We start from the raw sequence: 20,468 nt of genomic DNA on the forward strand, positions 1-20,468 counted from the left end.
AAGGATCCTATTCAATAAAATATCAGTTGACTCTCAATGAGACTGAAGTGAAACAAGTTCCATGACAATAGCTTTTACCTCCCCCCACCATGTATTCATACTGACAATCTCATATACAGGCCCTTTGTACAACTCACCAGCTTCATAATAACCATAGGTGTTAGGCTGTTTGACAGAAACTTATTTTGGCCTGACCTATGCAATTTATGCTAGTGAACCTCCTGGGACAGCACGGTTTGAATTCTGCTTATATGTTCCAGAGCCAAAAAAATTTCTGAAATTGATTTAATGAGCCTGGGAATATGGGATTTAGTCAAAAGGGAATTATTTGTATTTATTGCAATAGCAAATAAGCTACCTCGCTGTATCCAGTCTCACCTTTCATGCTGCTTAGCTTTGTGGGTCTGCATATGCTTTGCACTTGGTGAAAGATTTTTTTTTCAACACCTCACTACTTCTAGGGTTTTTCCCCCTACTAAAGCTCCTGCTTGCCCTTTCCCTGAGAACGATCTTTCCCAGCTCTGCAGTACAATCAGAGATTTTGTGTTTCAAGGCTGACTCTCTTTGTCAAAAAGTCTGCACTCTTGCCACTAATAAAAATGCTACATAACATGCACACCAGACTCATTTCTGTAGTAGGGGAGTTTGACACTAGCCAGTGCTCACAGATATTTCTATTTCTTCCACACTGGAAACAAGCCATTGATTAACACACACACACTTTTCTACAGATTGAAATTGACTGAAATACTAATTTGTCTGGTTCTTACATTCCATCCCATTTATCACTTCTCTTAAGAGGACAAAGTGCTCTTTTTTTGTTGTTGCTTTTTAACCTTCTGTAGCAGCAAATAAATCAGGGAGACAAAAGTGATGCTCTTGTGACAGACAGGTATTATCATTTTTTATGCTGGAAGTGCACATTGTCCTCCATTCACCTCCCATCTTTGTACACTTGATAAAATGCTGAAGACGATGAACAGCCCCCTGACCTGTCAGTCAGTGCTGCTGACTCAAAGGTTTTAGGCCCTGAGCATTAGTCGTTTTGTACTCTAGTAAATAGGTTTGTTGGACAAACAACCTGCAGATAGGGAACTGCTCTATAGAGGAAGCAACATACCAGTCTAGACACTAATGAGACCTAATTTTCAAAGATTTTAAGCACTCACAGCTGTTTGACTTCAGTGGAACTTGTGAGTGCTCAACTGTTCTGGAAACCTAGCCATAAGTGAACCCAGTGGAGACATTTTACAACTTTTAATTTCTCTATGGCTTCAATGGGTTCATGCTCAGGACCTATATGCATAGACTAAAATAAAGATAACTCCAACAGTGTATCAAATGCAACACAAACACTTCTTCTTGATACCAGGCATGCTGCGGGCTATGCTGAAAATCCCATTTGAACCAGCTCTCTTTATTGTCTGGTTACCACTTGTTTTACTTGTTAAGACCATTTATCTTCACTGTAGTCTCGTGCTTCCTCAGTTCACAGAAATTTCTAGCTGAGGTTCCCTGGGGTTATTTTCAGCCACATAGGCCTAGACCCTCATGGCTTTAAATGTAGCAGGACTGAAGCAGTCAGGAGCATGTTTCTAGTTTGCAGAAGAACTCCAGATCAAAGGATCTTAAGCATGATACATTCCATCCTGCTTCTCCTAACAGCCTCAATTCAAATGAGAGCCAATGTTCATTATTATTATTATTTGTATTGAACCATGCCTAGAAGCCCCAGTTAGGGATCAGGGACCCGCTGTGTCAGGTACTGCCCCAAAGGGCTTACAGTCTATGCATATGCATCAGGAGTAAGGGCCCACAGCTAGCCTACTTACCTACTAACTTAACCCTCAGCAGTCAAATGAGCACAGCCTGGTCCCAACTGAGGCACCTGATTGGTGAAACTGCCTGATTGGCTGAGGGGATCATCAGGCCTGCCCTTAAGACCAGCAATAGCACCAGGGCTGTGGTTGCTCAAAGCATACACCCATGGCTGTGTTAGTTTCAGTTCCTGCCTTCTTTCAGCCCTGTCCCAGCCTCACTCCTGCTTTGGACCCAGCCCTGCATCTGCCTTCCTTTACTGCAGATAACCCAGTTCTGACTTTTGGCTTCAGTTCCCTGGCTCGGACTCTGACTTAATCCTTGGTTCTGGTATTCAGGTCCTGATTCCAGTTCTGACTTTTGGCTCTGATTCCTGGCTCAGACCCCTGGTTTCTGACCCTGGCTCTGAGCACTAGGCCTGACCGTCACAGCTCTGACCACTAGGCCTGACTGTCCAGGTCCCTAGTAGTTTAAGCACCCCCCCCCAAGTAACCCCCATCAGGGAAAAGGGGCCCGGTTCCCTGCGGGCACTGATCCCACCAAGACAAATATCTCCCTGTTGGAAATGGTGGGTATACATCCTGTAGGCTCAGGTTGCTGCCCTGCAGGCACAGAATATGGCACTGCAGGTGCAAGCCATGCCACCCTGGCACCCTGAGAACCAAAGATTCCATTGCCAGATAACTTTGATGGCAACCGTGGCAAATTCCACAGATTCCTGAATCCGTATCAGCTTCTGTTTCTGTTGCAACTGAGAACATTCCCCACTGACCAAGCCCATCAGCTTTCTAGTCAAGGAGGCCCTGGCCTTGGCTTCCCAGCTCCTGGAGAAATCTGGTCTGCTCCTGGGTCAATCTGAAAACTTTGTGCAAGCCATGACAGTGATCTTTGATGACCCAAATCACATGCGCACAGCAGAGTCTGTACTCCAAGCACTGTGGCAGGGGCACCAATCAGTTGTCAAATTCACTGTGTAATTTCGATGCCTGGTAGCAGACACTAAGTGGAATGAGGTTGCGCAGTGTTACCACTTCTAGTTCAGCCTTAACAAAGAAATCAAAGACAAGCTGGCATGGGTGGATGATCTAATGGAACTGTGCGTGAAGATCGATAACTGTATAAAGGAGCACCTCCAAGAGCAAGGGTCAGTCACCCATGTACCAGCGGTTTCCCTGGCTCCAACTCACCAATCACTGGCTTTGCCCCCACAGACTGAGCTCATCCAAATTGACCAAGCCTGTCACGGCCTTTCCGATGCTGAGAAAAATTGACACTGAATGGCGGGCTTATACCTGTACAGTACTGCTGAGAACCTCAGTGCTTCACAATCCCTGCCAGGAAATGCCAAGTCCCAGCTCCTACAGAAGGTGGGCTAGTGAGTTCCCCAAACCCCAGTACCCAATAAGGATATTTGCCCACCGGTATTCTAGCAACAACTAACCCGAACCCAACACATCTCTGACTCCCTCTCCAACTTTGTAAGCGCTGTTGGATTCAGAGGCCTCTGGTAATTTCATGGACTTGGACTTTGAACAAGCACATATGATCCCCATCCAATGGGAAAGATCTCCAGATTTGGCAGAGTCTATCAACGGGTTGCTCCTCTCATTGAAACCAGGTACCTGCCCCTTGGAGGACACCACTCTCCCTGGTCATAGAAAAACCTTCAGTTTGGGCTCATCTGAGCCCAACACCTTCCAGTTATCCTCGGTATGCCCTGGCTCACCACACAGGATCCGATATCTGTTGGTGGGCAGGTGCAGTAAGTTGCAGGTCCCTGCACTGTCAGCAGTCTTGTCTCCCAAAATTGAGCCATAGGCCAGAAACTCCCGGGAGGCTCAGTTTGCCTCCTTGGAGAATCCAAGCCCAAGGCCATTAGTTCGCAAGGAATCTCGGCACCCTCCGCGTCCCCTCCTATCACCTCTGTAATAACAGCTAAATACCAAGAATTTGCTGACTTGTTTGATACGAAGAATACACTGCCCATCTGCCTTCCCTCGCCCTGCAGCTGCAGCATTTCCCCTGCTGTCCACGGATGTGTGGATCTGGGCACACGTGCTCTCCCTCAGAGGTCCCTCCTCTTCCTACGTCAGCCTGCACTGGGCCAACAGGCCTTCTCGTCCCTCTTCCTGTCTATCCTCCTCCCCATGCAGTTTCCTACCTTCACCTCGTTTGGTCATGTCCTGCCCTCTTGCTGTTCTCTGCTCCCTCCCATAGTCCCCTGATGGAATCACCTCCCTCCTGCAGTTGTTGCTGCTTCCCCTGCCACAAGCACCTGCTCCCCTGCTGTTTCTTGCTCCCTGAGAGAGCGGCGGGTGGGGCATTCGGTTGAAGCATGGGTAGGGCCATGGAGGGAGGGGCAGAGCACGAGTGGGGCCTCAGCTGGGGTGGGGGGCCACGGTCCGGGCCCCGCCACTTCTAGGGAGTTTCTGGCACTCCTGGGCATAGCCTCCCAAAACAAAAGACCCATGCGCCACCTATGCTTGAGCAATATCTTTGTTGCTTTTGAACTATCACCAAGATGAAGGGGTTTCTCTGCTTCCCTAGGCTGAATTTGTGTATAATAATGGCACACACACTTCCACCCAATAAAGTCCCTCCTTCACCAACTTTGGGTTTCATCCTCATTTTCATCCAGACATCCTCACAAAGTCTTTGATACCCACTGCTTCAGACTTAACCTCCCACCTCTGTCAGCTACACCAAGAATGGAAGGAATAGCTGATAGCTACTAAGGGGGTTTATAAGCACCACGCTGACCTTGCCGTAGGTGACCAGGTGTGGCTGTTCACTTGGTACCTTAGGTTAATGCAGCCATCAGCTAAATTAGACCACCAGTATCTACATCCATGTAAGATTCTGGAATGGGTCAATCCAGTGGCATTCAGCGTACAGTTGCCAGAGTCTGTAAGGATCCACAAGGTGTTCCATGTCTCTCGGTTGAAGCCTTACATTGAAGTCTTACATTCCAATGTGGTCCACCCCCACCTATCACCATCCAGGAGCCGGAGGAGTATTTGATTCAACAAATCCTTGCTCTTGACGCATTGGAGGGAAACTTAGTGGACAGAGAGGGTTATAATCCAGACAGACAATTCTGGGAACCAGTGGAAAATATTCATACCCCAGACCTACTGCAGGAGTTTCAGCAAGCCTATCCTGACAAGCCCAACCCTGGGACTCTTGGAAGGCACCCTCAGAGGAGGGGGTACTGTCAGCAGCAAGAGCCTGCAGCTAGCCTGCTTAACTGATAGCTTAAGAGCCAGACAGTCTGATGAGCACAGCTGGCCCCAACTGAGCCTCCTGATGCTCTAAACTGTCCAACTGACTGAGGGGATCAGCAGACCCGCTCTTAAGACCAACAGCAGCAGGGCACCCACCCACAGCTATGTTCGCATCTGCTTCCGCCTTGTTCCAATCCCACTCCTGCTTTGTTCCAGCCCTATCTCAGACCCTATCTCAGCCCTGCTCCTGCCCTCCCTTACTCCAGGTAACCTGGTTCTAACCCTCAGCTCCAATTCCTGGCTCTGACTTGACCCTTGGCTCTGGCATTTGGCCCTTGATTCTGACTCTGCTTCCTGACTCTCACTCCTGACTCCAGCTCTGACCCTTTGTTCTGACTCCTGGTTCTTGACTCTGGCTCCAACCCAATAGGCTTGACCGCCACTGCTCTGACCATGAGGCATTACTGCCCACGTCTCGGTCCTTAATAATATGATGAGACACAACAGGTGGATACAAGAATCAGACAAGGATGAAACAATTATCAGTTTAATAAGCAGCAGTCCCAGCACACCAGCTGCCTGCACATAGTCACACGTTACCATGTATTTGTATTTTGAACTGCCCTCAAAGTGAAGCACCTCAGAAAGCCTGCAGTGCTACCACATTGCTTAAGTATCTGAAAAGTGCAGCACGAACTACAAGGATAAATCCTCTAGATTCAGGCAGAGGGGAAATATTTGCACCAGGAATTGTACCTAAGATGGGCACTGACCGGTTATTGCATGTTGGCTGGCAATCGCTTGACCTACAGTGCCACTGCTGAAACGTACTGATGTTGACATACTTTTTCCAGTTGCCTAATTGTTGCCTGGTGCTTTCGAGACTTTCATCCTGAAAAGCCAGGACACTTTAAGACTGTGATTCTGTCTACTTTCAGCCCACTATGTTCATAGGAGAAAAGCATTGTACCAGACACTCTTTCGGAATCCCCTGCCATTTTATAAACCTCACCTGACCTATAGTACCTGTCGTTTAACAATGTTATGGTTCCAATATCATCAAAGAGCAGAACTCTCTATGAAAGAAGAGCTTTGTTTAGCCAAGTTAAGTGCAGAACTGAATTGTATTCTAGGAAAAGAAAACTGGCACCTAAAGAAGCGGATCTTTTCCAATCTAGCAGAGATCTCTGTTTGTATTTCACAGACAATTCATACTCGTGTGATATTTTTTTTATCACCAGTAGTAGATACTTATACTATGGTAGCAGCTCAAAGATCCCAATTGGTTGGGCACTATACAAATGTAGATAAGTGACAGTCTTTACCCCAGTGTGTTTACAATCTAAAAGACAGATGAAGGACACAGGATGGGGATATAACACATAAGAAAAGTAACAGAATGAAGAATTGGCACAGCTTAGTTAGTTACATTTTTGATGTTGCTTTTGTCTTTTTACATTTTTTTTAAAGTGGAGGTAGAGGTATGGTGGGGAATGACAGGAATGGGGAAGCGTGAAAGAGCAAGGGTGTAGGAAAAGGAAGGAAGTCCCAGCTCAGAACCTGCCTAGCTATAATCAGTTAGAACAGTTCTGTAGGCATTGTGGCAAAGGCAACCCTCGTGGGGAGATTTTAAGGTTGTGGCTGCATGGATAATACCAGGGATTTTCCCAGACATAAGAGGTGGTGTGGAAAAAGCTCACAGGTGTTTGGGGGAGAAACCGACTAGTGGATGGGGTGGCTGGCAAGGTGAAAGTGGTGGTCGATGTCACAATACATTACTAGAGCAGCTAGCTAAGATGAGGCTAAATTGTAAAAGGTCTTAAAAAGTAAAGATAAGAAGCTTGTTTAATTTGAGGTGAAGCCGTGGAGGAGGGGGCTCCAAAAAGGTAGTTCGTGTAGTTAAAGCAGCAAGCCTGGAAGATTAGCAGTGGCCCTTTAAATGGACCTGAGTGGAGCACAGTTATAGTGATCGGGGCCAGAATGCAGGAAGTTGTAGCAGTCAACATGTGAAATGATGAGGGAATGGTCAATAGCTATCAGAGAGATGGAATTCACTTTCTGACATGTAAGAAATTGAGTACAAGGAGCAACTCCTCTCCCTCAGAATTGTAGGGTGTTTTTATTTAATAATAGGGATGGCATGCTTAAGTACTGCCAGGCAAGGATCAGGGAGAAGACAGAGGAAGAAGATGTGGATGAATACTTACATTCCTTATAACAGCTGATTTGTGGAGTAACACCTCCAAAATTCCCTAAGAGTGCTGCGCTCTTCACCTACCCTGATGAAAGAAGGGCACCACAAATTAGGCTACCACAGAGTATATAATGGGCCATACTAGAGTCTCGTCGAGGATTCTATTATTGGAGGGGGGTGATTTTTGGGGGCCTTCTGGATATTACTATTTAAAAAAACAACAACAGGAGTCTAGGGGCTAGTTAGACCTCTGGAAAATCTTGAGATCAAAAAAGAAAAATTTGGCTACTTGTGTCAGATTTGTGCCATGATTCATATAAAGGATGAAGACTCTTCAGTCTGTGACTGTTCCACTGCTTAACAATGATTAACTTTGTACATCTTTTGGCATGACAGTAATTTGGGGCCCTTTGAAGATTTTTTTTTTGGGGGTGGGGGGCGGCAAATGTCCACTTCCAAATGCACACACAGCCCCTGTGTGTGGGTCAAACTGGGTCAAACTCTGTTAAGGGTTTAGTTAATAATAAATCTTGCCTTTAGAAACTCAGATTGTGCAAATATCACCTATATTTCCTGAACACATGTTCTACAAACCTCTGGGAATTCAGCATAAGTACAAGGACCAGCAGGTCCTTGAAAGCTTCCCAGAACTTATTAACATTTGCCTTTTGGCTCTTGTGGGTCTTAGAAACTGCTGGTTTCAATCTCTCTTTCTCTCTAAATATTTCACTTGGTCTTGTTGCCTGACCCATTAGTAGAATAATAAAAGAAAGAAAGAAAGCTAGCATAGTTTCTTAGATTTTAGTCTCCTCAGAGCAGAGACTGTCTTCCTTTAAGTTCTGTATACTGCTTGCACTCCACAAATCATAATTATGCCATTGTTCCATATGTAACTGAGTAGAGCAAAACTAGGGAAAACAGCTAAAGGCACGCTGGAGAGATTAAAATGAAGAACTGGCTCAGATAAAACCTATACTATAATAAAAAAATGGTATAAAGAGAAAACCAGAATGCAGCAAAACATGACAAAATACATCCCAGGGATGTTGAGAGCACTAGTAAGTGTCCTTTATTTGATTAAAGTATTGTTGCATGCTCTGAGCTCAAGCCAGACCAAAAGTTTGATCATGCAGGAAGACAAGTGATTTTGTCCCACCACAACTAATACTCTAGAGAGAAAAGAGAAGGCACTGACCGCACGTACTAATATCTGAATATCCTGTACAGCATTATTACCTTAAAACAAATTTTTAAAATAGTTAAGGCAAAAAAATTTCAAATGTGTCCACTAATTTGGGGCATTCAGCTTGAGACATTCAGATTACTCAGGTAGGGCATCCAAATGTTAGGCATGCAGAATTAGTGGACACTTGAAAAATCTAGAGCTCAGTGAATAAAAAAGCTGAAAGAACCCTAACCACCAGCCACCGGTGACAATGGAACATGTATTAGCTGTTCTGGTAAACTTGTCTCTATACAGGTGTTAGAATGGTCAGCCGCTCCCGCAACCCAGTCAGTTAAATATTCTTGAGTGCTTTACAGCAGCACAAATATACATTATATTTTCATAACTTTGCATCATAAAACAACTATTGCTCTCAAAAAGAGAAAAATGATGAAGAGAAAGGATCTCCCCACCTTCAGCAGGTTGACAGGGTCAGAGCTTTTCACTGAGCACTTAGAACCAATTGGATATTTGGGAAAACAAATTTATCAATTAACTTTTCTGATTCTATTCACTCTTATTATTAAGCCAGTAAATGTTAATAAAAATATAAGGATAACTGGGTGTTTTAAAACTACTTTTATTCTAAAAGAAAAAAACTGCCTTCTTTTTTAAGTGATTTATTCGTCCTGTCTTTGTTCGTTTTTTTTTTAAGCTTCCCAAACAAAGCAGAAGTTTGTCTCTGAAAATAAGATGGCGAATTAGAGCTAAATTGTGAAAACAAAGGACCAACAGTTTCTCCAGTGCAGGCTTGTTACCATGAGCTAATAATTTAAGCAAGCTCAGCCTCTTTTTTAATAACTGTGTGCCTTTAGGCAAAGTATTTCTACTAAAAATTATTGAGGCATGGAACAAGGCAAGGTGTGTGAGCTAATGTTGGATTGTTCGGTTACTAAACCAAATCTTGTAGCACCGAGCCTGCTCTGAACTGACAGATTATTTCTCTATATACACTTGTATAAACATACTACTTAAGGTTGAAATCTGTGTAAGCTTTCTTTTCAATTAAAATGTCAAAAATGACAGCACATGTTTTTACTGTCCTCAAATGAATGATGGATGCTGCAGCAGGAGTTTCATGCCCCGTGTTTCAGAAATGTTTGCTTGCTTGGGGTGTCTCAGGATGTACTTGCTGACCCTCTTCTGTGCCCTTATGCTATACTGGAAGAACCAAGGGCTTGTGTTTCAGATGGCTTATGGGCTCTTTACCCCTTTCTTTCTCAGATACTCCTCAAATAAGGAATGTTGTCACCAAATGGGTTGGAAGGACAGTTTAGAGCTAAGTCACTGGACTGGAACTCAGGAGATATGGGTTTAATTCCTAGCTTGGCTTCAGACATCCATGGAAAATCCCCCTAAAATCTCTGTGCTTCAGTTCCCCATTTATAAAATGGGAACACTCTTCCCTCTTCCCACTTTTTGTCTATTTTATCTACTTAGACGGTAAGCTCTTTAGGGCAGAATCCTGCCTCACTCGGTATTTGTATAGAGCCTACCACAATGGGGCTCCAATAGTTCTTGGGACCTGAAGGTGCTACTGTAATACAAATAATAATAAAGAGTAGCTATAATAAACAGATATAATACTATTGTGAGAGCTGGAGCATCCTTGTGATAAGACTAGAGTGGAAACACCTCACAGAGATAATGGCAGCTGAGGAGGAAGAAGATATGTGAGTACATGGGATTTGCTGTGAGTATACAAATTTAATGCACTTGTAATTAGGAAATAGGTAAGCAGTGTGAAGGGGCCTTTTGCAAAAGCCAAAAATCAGATAAACAACACTCATGATAGGAAAACATCATGGTCTCTATAATGTGCAAACTTCTCTCCAATCTATACTGAACCTGCTCCACTTCCTCTGTATAGTGCCTGCAAACAATATTTAGATTATTACCAGATCTAAGTTCTGAAAATGGGGCTAAAAACCTATCATCTTCAAGACGTGTGATTTAGAAAATTTAAAAATTCCATGATTCCCATTTTATAGAAAATGAGACAAAAAGAATTTTGGTGACTTGCCTAAGGTGATATCTGAGGTCTGTGGCAGATCATACCCAGCTTTCCTAGCTTCTAGTCCTGTGCCTTAGCACCAATATATGCCATATTCTGGATAGTATGTATTTCATATTGTTCTTAGTTTCCCTGACCCTTCTGTGCCATTATTATAGCTTCTTATGATTTCAAACATCCAATGCTCTGTGAGAGGGAACAAACTTCTTCATTTTACGTAAGTGTTGCAGACCTTCACCTGTTCAAAACCTCTTCCTTGGAAGGAATGTGAGTAACTGGAGGGGGGGTAGGAGGGGGAATGGAGGAGGGAGGGCTTCTCTCTCTACTCAGAAACCTGTTTAGCAAGTTATATCCAGGAGGTAAGGCTGCCAAGAACCTGTTTATGGTCAGTAACATCCCACCACCAACCCCTCTTCTGATTCCTTTAAAAATTTCATGAAGATCAAAATGAATATTAAACGAATTCTTGGAAGGAACCTTTGGGCCAACTGCATCATGTTAAAAGTTCCTAGTGACAACTGTGTTAGTGGGAATGATGAGAGGGACAGGATGGAGAGCAAAACATTAAGAAAACAGGAAAAAGCCAAAGAGAATGGCTCAAAAAGTAGCTCAACACAGATAGCTTTGAGCAAATGTTGACTGCTTTCATTATTTAAAGGGCTATGCTTTGTCTTCTCGGTCCACATATACAACTGATGTCAATGGGAGTTGTTCACTGATTGAGGGAGCGCACATATGTACCTGAAGCTACTTTTTGACCTAAGGATGATGCCGAAAGCACAACTGGAAAGACTGAGCTAATCTGATTCCTAAACTAATTTGGTAACAAAAATGCCCAAGTGCTCCTCAGGGGATAGAATCAAGTCCCCTACCCTTTTTCTAATAAAATCTCCCATCTCCTTGTATATTGCTGGATGACATACACAGCAGAAATGCCTCACCATGAAGTGTCACAGGGCATGATCTAAAGCCCAGTGAAGCTAATAAAATGGCTCCCATTGATTTCAACCATGTTTGAATCAGGCCTATAATGTGAAATATTGCCTTTTAGATACTGACATTAAGATTATCTTGAAAAATATGTGCTATCAGTGCTAGGGTCTATTTTTCCAACGGCGTTCAAGGGGAATGGGTGAAAGCTGATTTGAAGTTATAACTCACACCAGTGTTTTTGGTGCCTGCTCCATCCCTTTTAAGTACTGTATTGAACATGAAGCTGCAGCTGATTTTGAGGTTGGAGTTCATTTGTTTTCACATCAATGCAATTAATTTCCATTGGAAATTGCATCTTGGGCATTTAATCAAAATAGGCCTAAAATAATTCTGGAAAGCTCATCTGTCTCCAATCTATATAATGTTTTAAAAATTGGATGCATGCCCTGCAATAACATTGCACTTTACAAAGCTGAAAGCTCTAAACTTAGGGGTATCAGTTACACTTAAACCATGGTAAATTAAAACATCCAGTTTCTGGTTTGCATTGATTTATAAATATTGACAAAACTACTTTTCAGTCATTACCATTGTGGGAGTATGGAGTTAAATTTGCAGCAATTCAGGGCTGTTGTGGGGTTGGGGTTTTTTTCATTCTTAGTGTGGCTATAGAAGCCTTTCATGTTGCAGATCAAGTTCCAAATAACTTGAAAATCTTAAATCTTAGGGGTTTTTTAATGAATGCATATGACCGACCCAAGCCAATGCTCATAATAAAAACCAATAATACTGAGGAATATATAACCTGCTGGATCCGAAGTACAGTTTTATGGCATGAACAGTGCAAGTCAAGGTGGATGTTTACTGCCGTCAAATGATTTGAAGACCAAATGAGAGAGAAAATGTGATTAAAAAATTAAAAGGAAAAAATATTACTATAAAGCCTCTTGATTTCATAGTAAGAGTTCACTGTACTCTCCTGAACAGTTCTCAAGAACATAGACTCATAGATTCTAAGGTTAGAAGGGACCATCACGATTGTCTAGTCTGACTTCCTGCACATTGTAGGCCACAGAACTTTGCTGACTCACTCCTGTAATAGACACACAACCTCTGGCTGAGTTACTCATGATTTAAAGACTTCAAGTTACAGAGAATCGGCCATTTACACTAGTTTAAACCTGCAAGTGACCTGTGCTCCATCTGGCAGAGGAAGATGAAAAATGTCCACGGTCTCTAAATCTGACCTAGGGGAAAATGCCTTCCTAACCCCAAATATGGAGATCAGTTGGACCCTGAACATGTTAGCAAGACCTACCAGCTAGACACCTGGGAAAGAATTCTCTATAGTAACTCAGAGCCCTGCTCATGAGAGATGGTAAAATCAGAGGCATTTCAGATTGAATGTTTTAACAAGTATGTTTAGAACTTCTCTCCTAAATAGTTTTATATACTATTATACCTGATGGCTTACAAAATATGCCCATTTATGTGTAATATCTTCATTAAGCAAATATAAATTTCAATAGACAGAGCACAACCTGTGACCCAGTCATCCTGAAAAAACAATATAAAATGATCAACAAACAAACAACAGCAAAAATAAATGGGGCAGATTCTCAACTAGTGTAAACTAATCTAGCTCTATTGAGGACAATGTATCTCATTTATATCTGTATAATCCTGTTCCCACTGAAGTTAATGTGAGTGCTGCTATTAACATTAATTAGAGCAGGATCAAACTAATAAATATCTAATCTGTGGTTGAAATTTAAAATACTTTCCTAAGTAACATTCTGAAGTAGTGAGTTACACAGGTTAATGATAGAATATATTCCATAAAAATGTATAGCTTATTTTAAATCTATATTTTCTAATTTGTGTTAATGTTTTTTCTGGCTTCGCAATTCACATCTGCACCTCTTTTTTTCTTCTCCCACCCCTCCCCTTCTCTGGCCCAGAAATCTTATTTTAAAGAAAAAATCTTTTCCCAAGACAGAATTTGATGTTAAAGATGAAGATAAAGTCCAGTCTCCCATTTCAGTATAAAAGGCTTAAGACCAGACCTCAGTCATGAAAAACAAATAATGCAAAAGCACACTTCACTACATCACTATTCACCACTTTATTCCTACTGTTTTATCTCATCTGTTCTTGCCTGGAAGGGTTCCTCAGGTGGCCCTTGAATGTCTCCCTTTTAGTAGTCCAAATTAATTTTACAATATTTCTGTTTTTCCCTGTTTCCCTTGTGAATATTGTTACTGAAACCCAATACTTTGGCTAAAAAATTCCCTTGTAATGTACATAACATACGTTACAGTGTTCGAAGCAATTCAGATTGGGCTTTGAAAACTCCTGAGTGCAGGACAGTCTATTACTGTCTGAGATTGTGCAAACCTCTCTATTTTGGAGGTCTGCAAAGCTAGTTCAAGCTAAAATAATTTCCTCCCATTATTTAAACACATTTTATTTTCAAAGGCCAATCAATTTTAAAACAAATATGGATTTCTACCTGAAGAGATGGTGTGCAACGTTTGAGGTCTATAGATGGGAAGGATAGAAATGTCTGATTTCTCAGGCCTGGTCCACACACAGTAGTTTTTGTACCAGTATAGATATTTTGGATAAGGGGATGATTATATAGATATATATATACACACACACACACACGTATGTACATATTGATAAACAAACACAGTACAACCTCTAGTGTGGACACAGTTATACCAGTATAAGCTTATCCCCCACACATGAATAAGCTTATACTATATAAGTATATTTATACTGGTATAACTGTGTCCATGTTTGTGAGCGGTGGGGTGGGAGAGATAAATCTAATTCTTCTGGTATAGTTATAGTGGTATAATTTTTGTGTTTAGACAAGGCCTCAGTCTACATCGGCTTTGTGATGCTGTCCTGAGGCATATCACTCATTGAAGTCCTGCCTCTGAAGGCAGCCCTTCCAGGATCAGCAACATAACTTAAACTAACACTGACTGACAGATGCTCTGATATCATGTTCCAGAATATTGCTTTTATGTGAAGAACCACCAAAATAGTTGAAATCAGCTGAGGCACCTGAGTTAAGCATTTCCAAATTTAAAAGGTGGAGAATGGTACTGTGGAGTTGTCAGTGGAAGGCCTTTTACAACATAACTTGTGTCCCCTGCTGACCTGACAGAGTAAGAGCATATGGACAGTCAGAGCCCATTTCATTTTTCCAATGTTTGCTTGACGGAGTTGGGGTGTTTGGCTGGGGAGGGGAGAAAGGATTTTTTGTTTGCTTGCTTTTTTGGGAGAGGGGATGTCCTTTTCCATCTCTCACTTGTAAAAGAGTCAAAAATATACGTTTTCTTTAAATTATGTGCATATGTGCTAAGACATGTAGATAGCCTATAAATATGTAACTTAACAAAAGGACACAAAGTGGCACCTCCCTCAAGATTGGCATAACTGAAAATAAATTGGATCTTGAGTAGAGGAGCGCAATCCATATGGTCAACCTTTTGGGAAATTTTTAATAACCACCTGCACACGCAGCAACATCCTGGTGAAAGACCGTTGTGTTGTTTACACCTTTATTTTGGTGGCACCATTCTGCAATGGAATAAATCTATGAGACTGCACTACATACAATAGTCTTCTCCCAAGACATGATCTCAGTTTGGAGAAGAGCAGAAATCTGCATAGCAGTGAGCACGGCTGATTTCCAGGTGTTGGAAGACATAGCGTACTCACTCCACTGTGTTGTAAAGGCATAACAAATGTGATGAATACAAAGAATACTGGTAAAGTATGGTTGCAGGTTGAGCAACCAGCATGGTTTCTTGATGTTTGTGAAGCTTGGGAAGGGCGAATTTAGCTCTTGAGTCACCTTACAACCTAACAATTCACACAAAAAGTTTGATTCAGAAAATTTTAAGAAAACTTCAAGGCTTAAGGCCAGTGAGCCAAATTTATCCCTGGTATAATGCCAAAGAAGTCTGTTTATCTCTTAGAAATGGTAATCAGTCGCTAAAAAGGAGAAAATGCGGGCAGAATATATGAATGATATTTTGCATTTGGCAGAAGCATAAAACCAGCTGTTTGTTCTTTATCTTGTGGCTATACATCTATCGAAAAAAACCTTGCTTAGCTCCTGGTCTTATTTCCACTGTGAACTTAACCGTAAGCCTTAGATACATGTGGTGTTTGGGGTTTAGAGCTAAGTGTCATTTCGTATCGTTTCTGAAGTCTCCATACATGATAATGAGCTTCTTTTCACAAGGGACTTGGGATCTGATTTTAATTTGTGGCAGGGTTATGGTCACAATAAACGTCTATTTCAGATATTCATGAGAAGTCGCGAATGCAAATGGAAATAAAAAGTGACTGTTTTCTTGTACATTGAAAGCTATGCGTGTAAAACACACACATAGTAAATATCTGTTCCACATGGAAGCCCGCCACAAGCCCATGATGAGACTATGCCTCCTCATTCAACACCAAAAAGTATCGTACTCGTGGATCTGAGCAGAGACGCTGTAGTTTGCATGGCAAGATTTTTTGCCTCTCTGCTGAGATTGCCACAGGGATACCAGTTTGTGTCATTGTGTCTTGCTGACACTTAGAATAATAGAATCATAGAAGATTAGAGTTGGAAGAGACCCCAGGAGTCATCTAGTCCAATCCCCTGCTCAAAGCAGGACCAAAACCAACTAAATCATCCCAGCCAGGGCTTTGTCAAGCCGGGCCTTAAAATCCTCTAATGATGGAGATTCCACCACCTCCCTAGGGAACCCATTCCAGTGCTTCACCATCTTCCTAGTGAAATAGTGTTTCCTAATATCTAACCTAGACCTCCCCCACTGCAACTTGAGACCATTGCTCCTTGTTCTGTCATCTGCTACCACTGAGAACAGCCAAGCTCCATCCTCTTTGGAACCCCCCTTCAGGTAGTTGAAGGCTGCTATCAAATCCTTCCTCACTCTTCTCTTCTGCAGACTAAACAAGCCCAGTTCCCTCAGCCTCTCCTTGTAAGTCATGTGCCCCAGCCTCCTAATCATTTTCGTTGCTCTCCGCTGGACTCTCTCCAGTTTGTCCACATCCTTTCTGTAGTGGGGAGACCAAAAGTGGATGCAATACTCCAGGTGTGGCCACACCAGTGCCGAATAGAGGGGAATAATCACTTCCCTCGATCTGCTGGCAATGCTCCTACTAATGCACTAGGAACTTAATTGAGACCAACAATTTATTTCCTGTAGGCTACCAAGCACCCATTGGTAAGTCAGTTTTATGCGGTCTGGACTTGAACCTGGAGGTGAATGGTTCTGTAATCCATGATCAGCCCTTTTAATAATCCAGTCTATGAGACAGACAGATTTAAACTGGAGTTACTCAGATTTACACAGTTTAATTCAGGACATAGTCACCCTTCTACCATGCCATTCAAGCAGCCAGGACTGCCTCAAGAAGTGGATGGCACTATCCGAAAAGGACGTTAGCTGAGGCAGACACAGTATATGCAGGGTGAATCAAGCCCCTTAAGTTAAAAAAAGAAAATCCCACACTGGCTGAAAAATGTATCAGCTCCTCCAAACCCACGGGCCACATCACTGTTTAAAAAAGCAACCTGGGAAACTTGTTTTGATCACCCAACAGGACATCTAGGGTACTTTGAGCATTAGATCTTGAAGCCCTCCTTGCAGTGTACTGATTACATGTGAACTTTACTTGCTGACTAGAATGGATCAGGCAAAGCACATTGTGACAAAGACCAAATACAGCTGACAGAGCTTAATATTTGGCTCATCATGTTAACTGGATTTAAAGTACTACAGGTAGTACTGTGTATAGATCAACTCTGTTGGAGTCAATGGACAGATGCTGATTTACATCAGCTGAGGATCTGGCCCACTAGGATTTGCAAAATTGCAATTATATAAATTTGAGCAAACCTACAAGTTCAGAGCAGCTGAAGAACAGGCAGGTGTCAATCCAATTAATGAACAAGAACAACTCGGTTATATTCCAATACCTCGGAATCAAGTAGCTGGGTGATGATTTTAATAACTATAGGTGACAGTTGGGGTATTTAAAGCAACATAGGTAAATATCTTAAGTTTGATTGTAAAACAAACAAACAGCAGCAGAACAGAGAACTTAATGTAGCGATGAAAGGCACTTATTCTTAATTATGCTTGATAAAGTCTTTTTACTATGCTACTTTTTCATGAGGAATTTTTGATTTATTTAACCAGCAAAATGCACCCAATTTGACTTTCCTAATTACTGACCATCTTAGCCTTGGTTTGGGAGTTTGTTCATGTCCAGCCCAAGTGCATTATTTAAAACCCTTTGATGCTTTCTCTTGAAAAGGATTTGCTAGGAAATAAATCATGCTTATTTGCAAGAGTTAAAAAAAACCAAACATTGCCGGAAAAGTCTACAGAAATAAGAAGTATTGGTCACAGGTGTGTGACCAATGTTGTGATTTCTATAGTACCTGTTATTGCTAACAGATTTTCCTGAAACCCATATTCATAGCTTCTGAGAAGCATGCCACTGACGCACAGGTTCACATGAAATGTTGTTCACTGGATGGTTTATGATTGTGTCTTTACACTAAATATGAAGAACTCCAAACTACCTGCATACCGGCAAGCAGCTCTGCTCACTCACTCTTGCATGATATCCCCACAGCCCTACTTTTCAGAAGGCCTCTCTCATTGTATAGGCTCCTGTGACACTTAGCTGAGCTGGCCAAACCACAAACTATTTTATTATGTTGTGCAAAATCCTATGTGCAAAACCCCTCTTTAATTAAGACAGAGAAAACAGCACTGTGGTTGTAATTACCTAGGACTGCTTTACCCCTGGGAATAATGAAATAAAATCAGGCCCTCTCTATTTTTGTTTTTAAACTGAGTAAACCAAAATCAGTTTATTCAACACAAAGTAAACCAGACAGATCTCACTTCTAAAAGTAATGGGAGGTACCACTGGAGGTTGGATATGCAAGGATGACTGAACTGCAAACTGCTGGCAAAATATTTGGCTTGCTGTTGGTCCGTGGCCAGTGTTTCCTTTGTAAATTAATCTCACATCTTTATTAAGTTAAGCATTTCTTCTTCTTCTTATTTGAAACATACTTTAAATATTTTGTTTTTATGACGTCCTGGAACACGATATGTCCCCTTCCAGATCAAGAAAAATGGGAAAGTCTGACATTAGGTGCAATCACATAAATGCACGCTTCAGCCAATCTGAAAATATTTTAAAAAAATAATGTGTCAAGGATCAATGCAGAGAAAAACAACCAAATGGCATCCTCACATCATCTGCTGGGGAACGCTAATCCAAACTGCTTTCACAAAAGGGACCTATCTAAGAAATGCATATACACCTGCAAATCCAATAGTTTTTTCCAGACTTCCTATAAGATTTAAGCTTACATATTTTTCAGTTGTGATCTTTCTTGAGAAAAAAAGTCCATTAAAAATCCCTTCTAAATGCTATATTTAATATTTAATGTGTTTTGTTTTTCTCACCCAAAGGACATTTTTATGACTAATAGAACCCAACTTTTAAACGGAATTTCATGGATTTCTTCATTAACTCATGATTCATCCCACAAGAAAAAGAGAGAAAAGAAAAATAATCTAGGATTCTTCCCTAGGAGGCCGATATTGAGAAGTGTTTAGCAATATGGGTGCCCAATTTGAGACTCCTTTTAGAGACCTGTTTTTCAGAAGGCGGTGTACAGCATTTCTGAAAAGCAGGCTCCTTTGAGGCACCAAAATCACTAGTTACAGTATAAAGTCTTGGACAGATGCTTCAGCTCTGAAAAGTTCTAAACTATCTCATGCTAAGTAAAAGTGCAAACCTACACAGTAAGTACAACCCTTCACGTAGTCCATTCATGGGAGTCCCACTGAAGTGAACGGGAGCTCTTGTGTGGAAGTCTTGGCAGGACTGGACACATTAAGTGTTCTCCACTGAATACTCTGAAAGGATATCTTTGAATTTGTAATCTTAGAGAGAAAAGGCATTCTCCGAGTCTCTTCCATATACCTTTTTCCAAGGCCATTAGGCCCCGATCCTGAAAACACTGATGTGCAAGTTTCAAGATAAGGACTTCCTTAAGTAAGTGTTTGCAGGATTGGGGCCTTAAAGTTGACTTCATTGACATTGCCCAGAGCAAGTCTAAATTAAAACATGATTTGACTCAGTCATCCCATTCAAACTTAGAATTGTTATAGATGTGGGCAAATTTTGGCGATGAGGTTTTCTAGGCCAAAAAAGTGGGGAAGATAAAAGAAGATATTTTTCATGGCCATATAGAAAGCTGGAGAATGGAGGAGATTATGCCCTCAACTAAACAGTAAAAGGAATTTAATTGCAATTAGGGCTGTTGATTAATCACAGTTAACTCACGCAATTAACTGAAAAAAATGAATGGTGATTAAAAAAATGTATCGTGATTAATCACACTGTTAAACGATAGAATACAAATTGAAATTTATTAAATATTTTTGATGTTTTTCTACATTTTCAAATATATTGATTTCAATTTCAACACAGAATACAACACTGCTCACTTTATATTATTTTTATTACAAATATTTGCACTGTAAAAATGATAAACAAAAGAAATAGTATTTTTCAATTCACCTCATACGAGTACTGTAGTGCAATATCTATCGTGAAAGTGTAACTTACAAATGTAGATTTTTTTTGTTACATAACTGCACTCAAAAACAAAACAATATAAAACTTTAGCACCTGCAAGTCCACTCAGTTCTACTTCTTGTTGAGCCAATCACTAAGACAAATGAGTTTGTTTACATTTACAGGAGATAATGCTGCCTGCTTCTTATTTACATCATCTGAAAGTGAGAACTGGCGTTCACACAGCACTTTTGTAGCCGGCGTTGCAAGATATTTATGTGCCAGATATGCTAAACATTCATACACCCCTTCATGCTTCGGCCACCATTCCAGAGGACATGCTTCCAAACTGATGACGCTTGTTAAAAAAATGTGTTAATTACATTACTGATTGAACTCCTTGGGGTAGAA

At 41.5% G+C, this 20,468-nt stretch overlaps 1 protein-coding gene across 2 annotated transcripts in view; it reads right to left on the reverse strand.

The window, feature by feature from the left end:
- CREB5 (cAMP responsive element binding protein 5) overlaps nt 1–20,468 on the reverse strand; it is a gene marked incomplete at its 5' end in the record, with an annotated part of 353,505 nt that overhangs the window by 89,542 nt on the left and 243,495 nt on the right. The gene's annotated exons all lie outside the window — the stretch shown is intronic.

This window comes from Lepidochelys olivacea (assembly GCF_965140295.1).
Source record: "Lepidochelys olivacea isolate rLepOli2 genome assembly, chromosome: 2".
NCBI lineage: Eukaryota > Metazoa > Chordata > Testudines > Cheloniidae > Lepidochelys > Lepidochelys olivacea.